The following is an 11,192-nucleotide window of genomic DNA, read 5'->3' as shown; positions in this document are numbered from 1 at the left end:
TGATAGCCATTCTGACAGTTGTGCGATGATACTTCATTGTAGCTTTGATTTGCATTTCTCTAATAATTAGTGATGTTGAGCATTTTTTCACGTGCCTGTAGGCCATCTGTATGTCTTCTTTGGAGAAATGTCTATTTAAGTCTTTTGCCCATTCTTTGATCAGATTGTTTTTTGATATTGTGTTGTATGAACTTTTGTATATATATATATTTAACATCTTTATTGGGGTATAATTGCTTTACAACGGTGTGTTAGTTTCTGCTTTATAACAAAGTGAATCAGTTATACATATACATATGTTCCCATATCTCTTCCCTCTTGTGTCTCCCTCCATCCCACACTCCCTATCCCACCCCTCCATGTGGTCACAAAGCACCAAGCTGATCTCCCTGTGCTATGCGGCTGCTTCCCACTAGATATCTACCTTACGTTTGGTAGTGTACATATGTCCATGCCTCTCTCTCGCTTTGTCACAGATCACCCTTCCCCTACCCATATCCTCAAGTCCGTTCTCTAGTAGGACTGTGTCTTTATTCCTGTCTTACCCCTAGGTTCTTCATGAAAATTTTTTCTTAAATTCCATATATATGCGTTAGCATACAGCATTTTTCTTTCTCTTTCTGACTTACTTCACTCTGTATGACAGACTCTAGGTCTATCCACCTCATTACAAATAGCTCAATTTCGTTTCTTTTTATGGCTGAGTAATATTCCATTATATATATGTGCCACATCTTCTTTATACATTCATCCGATGATGGGCACTTAGGTTGTTTACATCTCTGGGCTATTGTAAACAGAGCTGCAATGAATATTTTGGTACATGACTCTTTTTGAATTATGGTTTTCTCAGGGTATATGCCCAGTAGTGGGATTGCTGGGTCATATGGTAGTTCTATTTGCAGTTTTTTAAGGAACCTCCATACTGTTCTCCATAGTGGCTGAACCAATTCACATTCCCACAAGCAGTGCAAAAGTGTTCCCTTTTCTCCACACCCTCTCCAGCATTTATCGTTTCTAGATTTTTTGATGATGGCCATTCTGACTGGTGTGAGATGATATCTCATTGTAGTTTTGATTTGCATTTCTCTAATGATTAATGATGTTGGGCGTTCTTTCATGTGTTCCTTGGCAGTCTGTATATCTTCTTTGGAGAAATGTCTATTTAGGTCTTCTGCCCATTTTTGGATTGGGTTGTTTGTTTATTTGTTATTGAGCTGCATAAGTTGCTTGTAAATTCTGGAAATTAATCCTTTGTCAGTTGCTTCATCTGCAAATATTTTCTCCCATTTTGAGGGTTCTTTTTTGGTCCTGTTTATGGTTTCCTTTGCTGTGCAAAAGATTTTAAGTTTCATTAGGTCCCATTTGTTTACTTTTGTTTTTATTTCCATTTCTCTAGGAGGTGGTTCAAAAGGTTCTTGCTGTGATTTATGTCATAAAGTGACCTGCCTAAGTTTTCCTCTAAGAGTTTAATATTTTCTGGCCTTACATTTAGGTTTTTAATCCATTTTGTGCTTATTTTTGTGTATAGTGTTAGGTCGTGATCTAATCTCATACTTTTACATGTATCTGTCCAGTTTTCCCAGCACCACTTCTTGAAGAGGCTGTCCTTTCTCCACTGTACATTCCTGTCTCCTTTATGAAAGATAAGGTGACCATATGTTCGTGGGTTTATCTCTGGGCTTTCTATCCTGCTCCATTTATGTCTCTTTCTGTTTTTTGCCATGACCATACTGTCTTGATTACTGTAGGTTTGTAGTATAGTCTGAAGTCAGGGAGCCTGATTCCTCCAGCTGTGTTTTTCGTTCTCAAGAGTGCTTTGACTATTCAGGGTCTTTTGTGTTTCCATACAAATTGTGAGATTTTTTGTTCTAGTTCTGTGAAAAATACCAGTGGTAATTTCATAGGGATTGCATTGAATCTGTAGATTGCTTTGGGTAGTAGAGTCATTTTCACAATGTTGATTCTTCCAATCCAAGAACATGGTATATCTCTCCATCTATTTGTATCTTTAATTTCTTTCATCTGTGTCTTATAATTTTCTGCATACAGGACTTTTGTCTCCATAGGTAGGTTTATTCCTAGATATTTTATTCTATTTGTTGCAGTGGTAAATGGGAGTGTTCTTGATTTCACTTTCAGATTTTTCATCATTAGTGTATAGGAATGCCAGAGATTTCTGTGCATTAATTTTGTATCCTGCAACTGTATCAAATTCATTGATTACCTCTAGTAGTTTTCTGGTAGCATATATAGGATTCTGTATGTATAGTATCATGTCATCTGCAAACAGTGACAGCTTTACTTCTTTTTTTCTGATTTGGATTCCTTTTATTTCCTTTTCTTCTCGGATTGCTGTGGCTAAGACTTCCAAAACTATGTTGAATAAGAGTGGTGGGAGTGGGCAACCTTGTGTTGTTAATGATCTTAGTGGAAATACTTTCAGTTTTTAACCATTGAGGATGATGTTGGCTATGGGTTTGTCATATACAGCCTTTATTGTGTTGAGGAAAGTTCCCTCTATGCCTACTTTCTGCAGGGTTTTTTATCATAAATGGGTGTTGAATTTTGTCAAAAGCTTTTCTGCATGTATTGAGATGATTTTATGGTTTTTCTCCTTCAGTTTTTTAATACGGATTATCACATTGATTGATTTGCATATATTAAAGAATCCTTGCATTCTTGGAATGAACCTCACTTGATCATGGTGTATGATCCTTTTAATGTGCTGTTGGATTCTGTTTGCTAGTATTTTGTTGAGGATTTTTGCATCTATATTCATCAGTGATATTGGCCTATAGTTTTCTTTCTTTGTGACATCCTTGTCTGGTTTTGGTATCAAGGTCATGGTGACCTCGTAGAAGGAATTTGGGAGTATTCCTCCCTCTGTTATATTTTGGAAGATTTTGAGAAGGTTAGGTGTTAGCTTTTCTCTAAATGTTTGATAGAATTCGCCTGTGAAGCCATCTTGTCCTGGGCTTCTGTTTGTTGGAAGATTTTTAATCACAGTTTCAATTTCAGTGCTTGTGATTGGTCTGTTCATATTTTCTATTTCTTCCTGATTCAGTCTTGGCAGGTTGTGCATTTCTAAGAATTTGTCCATTTCTTCCAGGTTGTCCATTTTATTGGCATAGAGTTGCTTGTAGGAATCTCTCCTGATCTTTTGTATTTCTGCAGTGTCAGTTGTTACTTCTCCTTTTTCATTTCTAATTCTATTGATTTGAGTCTTCTCCCTTTTTTTCTTGATGAGTCTGTCTAGTGGTTTATCTACTTTATCTTCTCAAAGAACCAGCTTTTAGTTTTATTGATCTTTGCTCTCATTTCCTTCATTTCTTTTTCATTTATTTGTGATGTGATTTTTATGATTTCTTTCCTTCTGGTAAATTTGGGGTTTTTCTGTTTTTCTTTCTCTAATTGCTTGAGGTGCAAGGTTAGGTTTTTTATTCGAGATGTTTCCTGTTTCTTAAGATGGGCTTGTATTGCTATCACCTTCCCTGTTAGAACTGCTTTTGCTGTATCCCATAGGTATTGGGTCGTTGTGTCTCCATTGTCATATTTTTCTAGGTATTTTTTAAATTTCCTCTTTGATTTCTTCAGTGGTCACTTCGTTATTAAGTAGTGTATTGTTCAGCTTCCATGTGTTTGTATTTTTTACAGACATTTTCCTGTAATTCATATCTAGTCTTATGGCATTGTGATCAGAAAAGATACTTGATACAATTTCAATTTTCTTAAATTTACCAAGGCTTGATTTGTGACCCAAGAATTAATTGATGTATCCTGGAGAATGTTCCATGAACACTTGAGAAAAATGAGTACTTTGCTGTTTTCGGATGGAGTGTCCTTTAAATATCAATTAAGTCCATTTTGTTTAATGTACCATTTAAGCTTGTGTTTCCTTATTTATTTTCATTTTGGACGATCTGTCCATTGGTGAAAGTGGGGTGTTAAATTCTCCTACTATGAATGTTTTACTGTCGATTTCCCCTTATATGGCTGTTAGTATTTGTCTTGTGTATTGAGGTGCTCCTATGTTGGCTGAATAAATATTTACAATTGTTATATCTTCTTCTTGGATCGATCCCTTGATCATTATGTAGTGTCCTTCTTTGTCTCTTCTAATAGTCTTTATTTTAAAGTCTATTTTGTCTGATATGAGAAATGCTACTTCAGCTTTCTTTTGGTTTCCATTTGCATGGAATATCTTTTTCCTTCCCCTTACTTTCAGTCTGTATGTGTCTCTAGGTCTGAAGTAGGTCTCTTGTAGACAGCATATGTATGGGTCTTGTTTTTGTATCCATTCAGCCAGTCTGTGTCTTTTGGTGGTAGCCTTTAGTCCATTTGCCTTTAAGGTAATTATCGATATGTATGTTCCTATTCCCATTTTCTAAATTATTTTTGGGTTCATTATTGTAGGTTTTTCCTTCTCTTGTGTTTCTTGCCTAGAGAAATTTCTTTAGCATTTGTTGTAAAGCTGTTTGGTGGTGCTGAACTCTCTCAGCTTTTGCTTGTCTGTAAAGCTTTTAATTTCTCCATCAAATCTGAATGAGATCCTTGCTGTGTAGAGTAATCTTGGTTGCAGGTTTTTCTCCTTCATCACTTTCAGTGTGTCCTGCCACTCCTTTCTGGCTTGCAGAGTTTCTTCTGAGAGATCAGCTGTTAACCTTATGGCAATTTCCTTGTGTGTTATTTGCTGTTTTTCCCTTGCCTCTTTTAATATGCTTTCTTTGTATTTAATTTTTGACAGTTTGATTGATATGTGCCTTGGCGTATTTCTCCTTGGATTTATCCTGTGTGGGACCCTGTGTGCTTCCTGGACTTGATTAACTATTTCCTTTCCCATATAAGTGAAATTTTCAACTATAATCTCTTCAAATATTTCTCAGTCCCTTTCTTTTCCTCTTCTTCTTCTGGAACCCCTATAATTTGAATGTTGGTGTGTTTAATGTTGTCCCAGAGGTCTCTGAGCCTGTCCTCAGTTCTTTTCATTCTTTTTTCTTTATTCTGCTCTGCAGTAGTTATTTCAACTATTTTACCTTCCAGGTCACTTATCCATTCTTCTGTCTCAGTTATTCTGCTATTGGTCCCATCTAGAGCATTTTTCATTTCATTTATTGTGTTGTTCATCATTGTTTGTTGCATCTTTATTTCTTCTAGGTCCTTGTTAAATGTTTCTTGCATTTTGTCTATTCTATTTCCAAGATTTTGGATCATCTTTACTATCATTATTCTGAGTCCTTTTTCAGGTAGACTGCCTATTTCCTCTTCATTTGTTAGGTGTTGTGGGTTTTTATCTTGCTCCTTCTTCTGCAGTGTGTTTTTCTGTCTTCTCATTTTGTTTATCTTACTGTCTTTGGGGTCCCCTTTTTGCAGGCTTCAGGTTCGTAGTTCCCATTGTTTTTGGCATCTGTCCCCTGTGGCTAAGATTGGTTCAGTGGGTTGTGTAGGCTTCCTGGTGGAGGGGACTAGTGCCTGTGTTCTGGTGGATGAGGCTGTACCTTGTCTCTCTGGTGGGCATGTCCATGCCTGGTGGTGAGTTTTCAGGTGTCTGTGGACTTATTATGATTATAGGCAGCCTGTCTGCTAATGGGTGGGGTTGTGTTCCTGTTTTGCTAGTTGTTTGGCATAGGGTGTCCAGTACTGTAGCTTGCTGGTCGTTAAGTGAAGCTGGGTGCTGGCGTTGAGATGGAGATCTCTGCGAGATTTTCCCCATTTGATATTATGTGGATCTGGGAGTTCTCTTGTTGACCAGTGTCCTGAAGTTGGCGCTCCCACCTCAGAGGCACAGCACTGACTCCTGGCTGCAGCACCAAGAGCGTTTCATCCACACGGCTCAGAATAAAAGGGAGAAAATGTAGAGAGAAATAATTAGTAGAAGTAGGAAGAAAGAAAGAAAGAAAGAGAGAAAGGAAGTGGGGAGGGTGGGAGGGAGGGAGAGAGGGAGAGAGGAAGGAAGGAAGGAAGGAAGGAAGGAAAGAAGGAAGGAAGGAAGAAAGAAAGAAGAAAAGAAGGAAAGAAGGAAGGAAATAAAGGAGGGAGCAAGGGAGGGACGGACGGTGGAAGGAAGGAAGGAAGGAGGGATGGAAAGAAAAAAGAAAGAAAGAAAGAAGATAAAGTAAAGTAAAATATAATAAAGTTATTAAATTAAAAAATAATTATTAAAAAAAATTTTAAAAATACAGACAGTTAGAATCTTAGGACAAATGGTGGAAGCAAACTATACAGACAAAATCTCATACAGAAGCATACATATACACACTCACAAAAAGAGGAAAAGAGGAAAAAATCATAAATCTTTCTCTTAAAGTCCACCTCCTCAATTTGGGATGATTTGTTGTCTTAAGGAGGGAAGGAAGGAAAGAAAGAAAGAAAGAAGGAAAGAAAGAAAGAAAGAAGATAAAGTAAAATAAAATAAAGTTATTGAAATAAAAAATAATTATTAAGAAAAAAAATTTAAAAAAAATACGGACAGATAGAACCCTATGACAAATGGTGGAAGCAAAGCTATACAGACAAAATCTCACACAGAAGCATACATCTACACACTCACAGAAAGAGGATAAGGGGAAAAAATTATAAATCTTGCTCTCAAAGTCCACCTCCTCAATTTGGAATGATTCGTTGTCTATTCATGTATTCCGCAGATGCAGTGTACATCAAGTTAATTGTGGAGATTTAATCCGCTGCTTCTGAGGCTGCTGGGAGAGATTTCCCTTTCTCTTCTTTGTTCTCACAGCTCCCAGGGTCTCAGCTTTGGATCTGGCCCCACCTCTGCGTGTAGGTCGCCGGAGGGCGTCTGTTCTTCACTCAGACAGGACGGGGTTAAAGGAGCTGCTGATTTGGGGTCTCTGGCTCACTCAGGCCGTGGGGAGGGAGGGGCACGGAGTGCGGGGTCAGCCTGCGGTGGCAGAGGCCGGCGTGACCTTGCACCAGCCTGAGGCACGCTGTACGTTCTCCCGGGGAAGTTGTCCCTGGGTCCCGGGAACCTGGCAGTGGCGGGCTGCACAGGCTCCCAGGAAGGGAGGTGTGGATAGTGACCTGTACTGGCACACAGGCTTATTGCTGATGGCAGCAGCAGCCTTAGCATCTCCTGCCCGTCTGTGGGGTCCGTGCTTTTAGCCGTGGCTCATGCCCGTCTCTGGAGCTCCTTTAAGCAGTGCTCTTAATCCCCTCTCCTTATGCACCAGGAATCAAAGAGGGAAGAAAAAGTCTCTTGTCTCTACGGCAGCTCCAGACCTTTTTCCCGTACTCCCTCCCGGCTAGCCGTGGTGCACTAACCCCTTCAGGCTGTGTTCACGCCACCAACCCCAGTCCTCTCCTTGCACTCTGGCCAAAGCCTGAGCCTCAGCTCGCAGCCCCGCCCGTCCCGGCGATGAGCAGACAAGCCTCTCGGGCTGGTGAGTGCCGTTCGGCACCGATCCTCTGTGCGGGAATCTCCCCACTTTGCCCTCCACACCCGTGTTGCTGCGCTCTCTTCCGTGGCACCATGGCTCCCCACACCCACCACCCACAGTCTCCACCTGCGAAGGGACTTCCTAGTGTGTGGAAACCTTTCCTCCTTCACAGCTCCCTCCCACTGGTGCAGGTCCCGTCCCTATTCTTTTGTCTCCTCTTTTACTTTTGCCCTACCCAGGTACGTGGGGAGTTTCTTGCCTTTTGGGAGGTCTGAGGTTTTCTGCCAGCGTTCAGTAGGTGTTCTGTAGGAGTTGTTCCACTTGTAGATGTATTTCTGGTGTATCTGTGGGGAGGAAGGTGATCTCTGCGTCTTACTCTTCTGCCATCTTCCCCCTGACGGGCTGTATATTTTGGATATTAACCCCCTGTCATTTGCATTGTTTGTGAATATTTTCTCTCATTTCATAGGTTTTTTTGTTTTGTTGATGGTTTACTTTGCTGTGCAAAAACTTTTAAGTTTGATTATGTCTGCATTGTTTATTTTTGCTTTTATTTCTTTCACTTTTGGACACTGATCTAAGAAAGTATTGCTACTACTTATGTCAAAGAGTGTTTTGCCTATGTTCTTTTCTAGGAGTTTTATGGTGTCATGTCTTATATTTAGGTCTTTACCATTTTGAGGTAATTTTTGTATATGGTATGAGGGAGTATTCTAATTTTATTGATTTACATGCAGTTGTCCAGCTTTCCCAGCACCACTTGTTGAAGAGACTGTCTTTTCTCCATTGTATATTCTTGCTGCCTTTGTCATAGATAAATTGACTGCAGGTGTGTGGGTTTATTTCTGGGCTCTCTATTCTGTTACATTGATCTATATGTCTATTTTTGTGCCAATACCACATTGTTTAGATAACTGCAGCTTTGTAGAATAGGCTGAAGAGTGGAAGGGTTATACCTCCAACTTTGTTTTTTTTCCTCAGGATTGCTTGGTGTATTCAGGGACTTGTTGTACCATATAAATTTTAGGATTAGTTTTTCCAATTCTGTGAAAAATGTCCTGGGTATTTTGATAGGGGTTGCATTAAATCTATCGATTGCTTTGTGTAGTATGGCCATTTTAACAATATTAATTCTTCCAATACAAGAGCACAGGGTATATTTCCATTTCTTTGAATCATCTTCAATTTCCTTCATCAATATTTTTCAGCACATATGTCTTTCACTTCCTTGTTTAAGTTTATTCCTAGGTATTTTTTGATACAATTTTAAACAGGATAGTTTTTTTTTAACTTTTCCTTTCTGATATTTCATTATTAGTGTGAAGAAATGCAACAGAGTTCTGTATATTAATTTTGTATCCTGCTACCTTTCTCGGGTCATCTATTAGCTCTAAGAATTTTTGGGTGGGAATTTTAGGTTCTGTATATAAATTATCATGTCATCTGCAAATAGTGACAATTTTACCTCTTTTCTTCCAATTTGAATACATTTTATTTATTTTTCTTGTCTGACTGCTGTGGCTAGGATTTCCAATACTATGTTGAATAAAGGTGGTGAAGAGTGGGCATCGTTGTCTTGTTCCTGAATTTAGGGAGAAGGCTTTCCATTGAGTATGATGTTGGCTGTGGTTTTAAAGTAAATGGCATTATGTTGAGATATGCTCCCTCTAGACCCACTTTGATGAGAATTTTGATCATGAATGAATGTTGAATTTTGTTCGAATGCTTTTTCTGTGTCTATTGAGATGATCATGTGTTTTTCTTGTTGTTGTTGTTAAGGTGGTGTATCACATTGATTGAAATGCTTATGGTGAACCATCCTTGTGACCCTGGAGTGAATCCCACTTGATCATGGTGCGTGATTCTTTTTTTAAAAACAATTTATTTATTTATTTATTTGGCTGTGCCAGGTCTTAGTTGCGGCACAAGGGATCTTCATTGTGGCATGTGAGATCTTTAGTTGCAGCATGTGGGATCTTTAGCTGCACCACATGAACTCTTAGTTGCAGCATGTGGGATCTAGTTCCCTGACCAGGGATCAAACCTGGGCTCCCGTGCATTGGGAGAGTGGAGTCCCAGCTACTGGACCACTGGGGAAGTCCCATGATTCTTTTTATGTATTGTTGGATTTGGTTTGCTAGTATTTTGTTGAGGATTTTTGCATCTATATTCATCAAATATACTGGCCTATAATTTTTTTTATAGTGTCTTTGTCTGGTTTATGTATCAGGATGGTGGTGGCTTCATAGCATGGCTTTGGGAATGTTTCCTCCTCTTCAATCTTTTGTGATGGTTTCAGAAGGATAGGTATAAATTATTGTTTGTATATTTGCTTGAATTCCCCAGTGAAGCCATCAGATCCTGGACTTTTGTTTGCAGGGAGTTTTTTGTTTGTTTGTTTTTTACAGATACTATTTCACTTCTAGTGATTGATCTGTTCAAATTGTCTGTTTCTTCTTGGCTCAGTTTTGACAGTCTATGTTTCTAGAAACTTCTAGGTTGTTCAATTTGTTGGCACATAATTTCATATTATTGTCTTATGATTTTACAAATGGGTGGTATCAGTTAATTCTCCTCTTTCACTTCTTATTTTTTTTGGGTCCTCACTCTGTTTTACTTGGTGAGCCTGGCTAGAGGTTTGTTGACTTGTTTATCTTTTAAAAAAACAGCTCTTGGTTTTATTGATCTTTCTGTGTTTTAAAAATCTCTATTTTCTTTATTTCCTCTCTGATCTTTATTATTCATTTCCTTCTGTTGGCTTTGGGTTTTGTTTGTTCTTTTTCTAATTCTTTTAGGTGGTAGGCCTTTGTTTTATACTCAGTTTTGTCTGATAGGAGTTTTTGTTACTCCTGCTTTCTAGTTGTTTCCATCTGCATGAAATATTTTTTGCCATTCCCTCACCTTCAATCTGTTTGTGTCTTTTACCCTGAAGTGGGTCTCTTGTAGGTAGCATATTGCAGGTTCTTGTTTTTTAATCCAATCTGCTACTCTATGTCTTTTGATTGATCCATTGGCTTTTAAAGTAATTATTGTTAGCTTTGTATTTATTGCCATTTTAATCCTTGTTTTCCAGTAGTTTTTGTAGTTCTTCTTTGTTCATTTCTTCATTTTTACCCTCTGGTAGTTTGATGATTTTCTTTTGTAGCTTGCTTCAGTCCTTTCCTATTTGATTTTTGTGAATCTATTGTATATTTTTGATTTATGGTTACCATAGAGTTTATGTGTGTTGACCCATAACTATATATACTTGCTTTTATCTGGTAGTCATTCAAGTTCAAACACTTTCTAAAAGATCTGCATTTTTATACTCCCCTCCCCCACATTTTGTGATTTTGATGTTTTGTTTTATGTGCTCATGCTTATTCTTCTGCTGTTAGTTGTAGTTTATAATTGCTTTTACAAAAATTTTTTATTGTTTTTAAATCTATGTACTGGCTTATTTAATGGTCATCAATCCTTTTATATATTTGCCTTTCCTATTGTGATTTTCCCTTTCCTATAGATTCTTGCTTTTTTCTATTTAGAGAAGACCTTTAGATATTTCTTTTAAGATACTTTTAGCACTGCTGGATTCTTTTAGTTTTTGTTTGTCTGAGAAATTCTTTATCTCTCCTTCTATTCTAAGTTATCATCTTGCTGCGTAGAGTATCATAGGTTGTAGGTTTTTCCCTTTCAGGACTTTGAATATATCATGTCACTCCCTTCTGGGAGTTCCCTGCAAAGTTTCTGCAGAGATATCAGCTGATAGCCTTATGGGCATCCCCTTGTAATTGACTGTTTTTCTCTTGCTGTTTTAGA

Source organism: Phocoena phocoena, chromosome X, assembly GCF_963924675.1.
Source record: "Phocoena phocoena chromosome X, mPhoPho1.1, whole genome shotgun sequence".
Classification (NCBI taxonomy): Eukaryota; Metazoa; Chordata; class Mammalia; order Artiodactyla; family Phocoenidae; genus Phocoena; species Phocoena phocoena.
Note: the sequence above shows the minus strand (reverse complement) of the source record.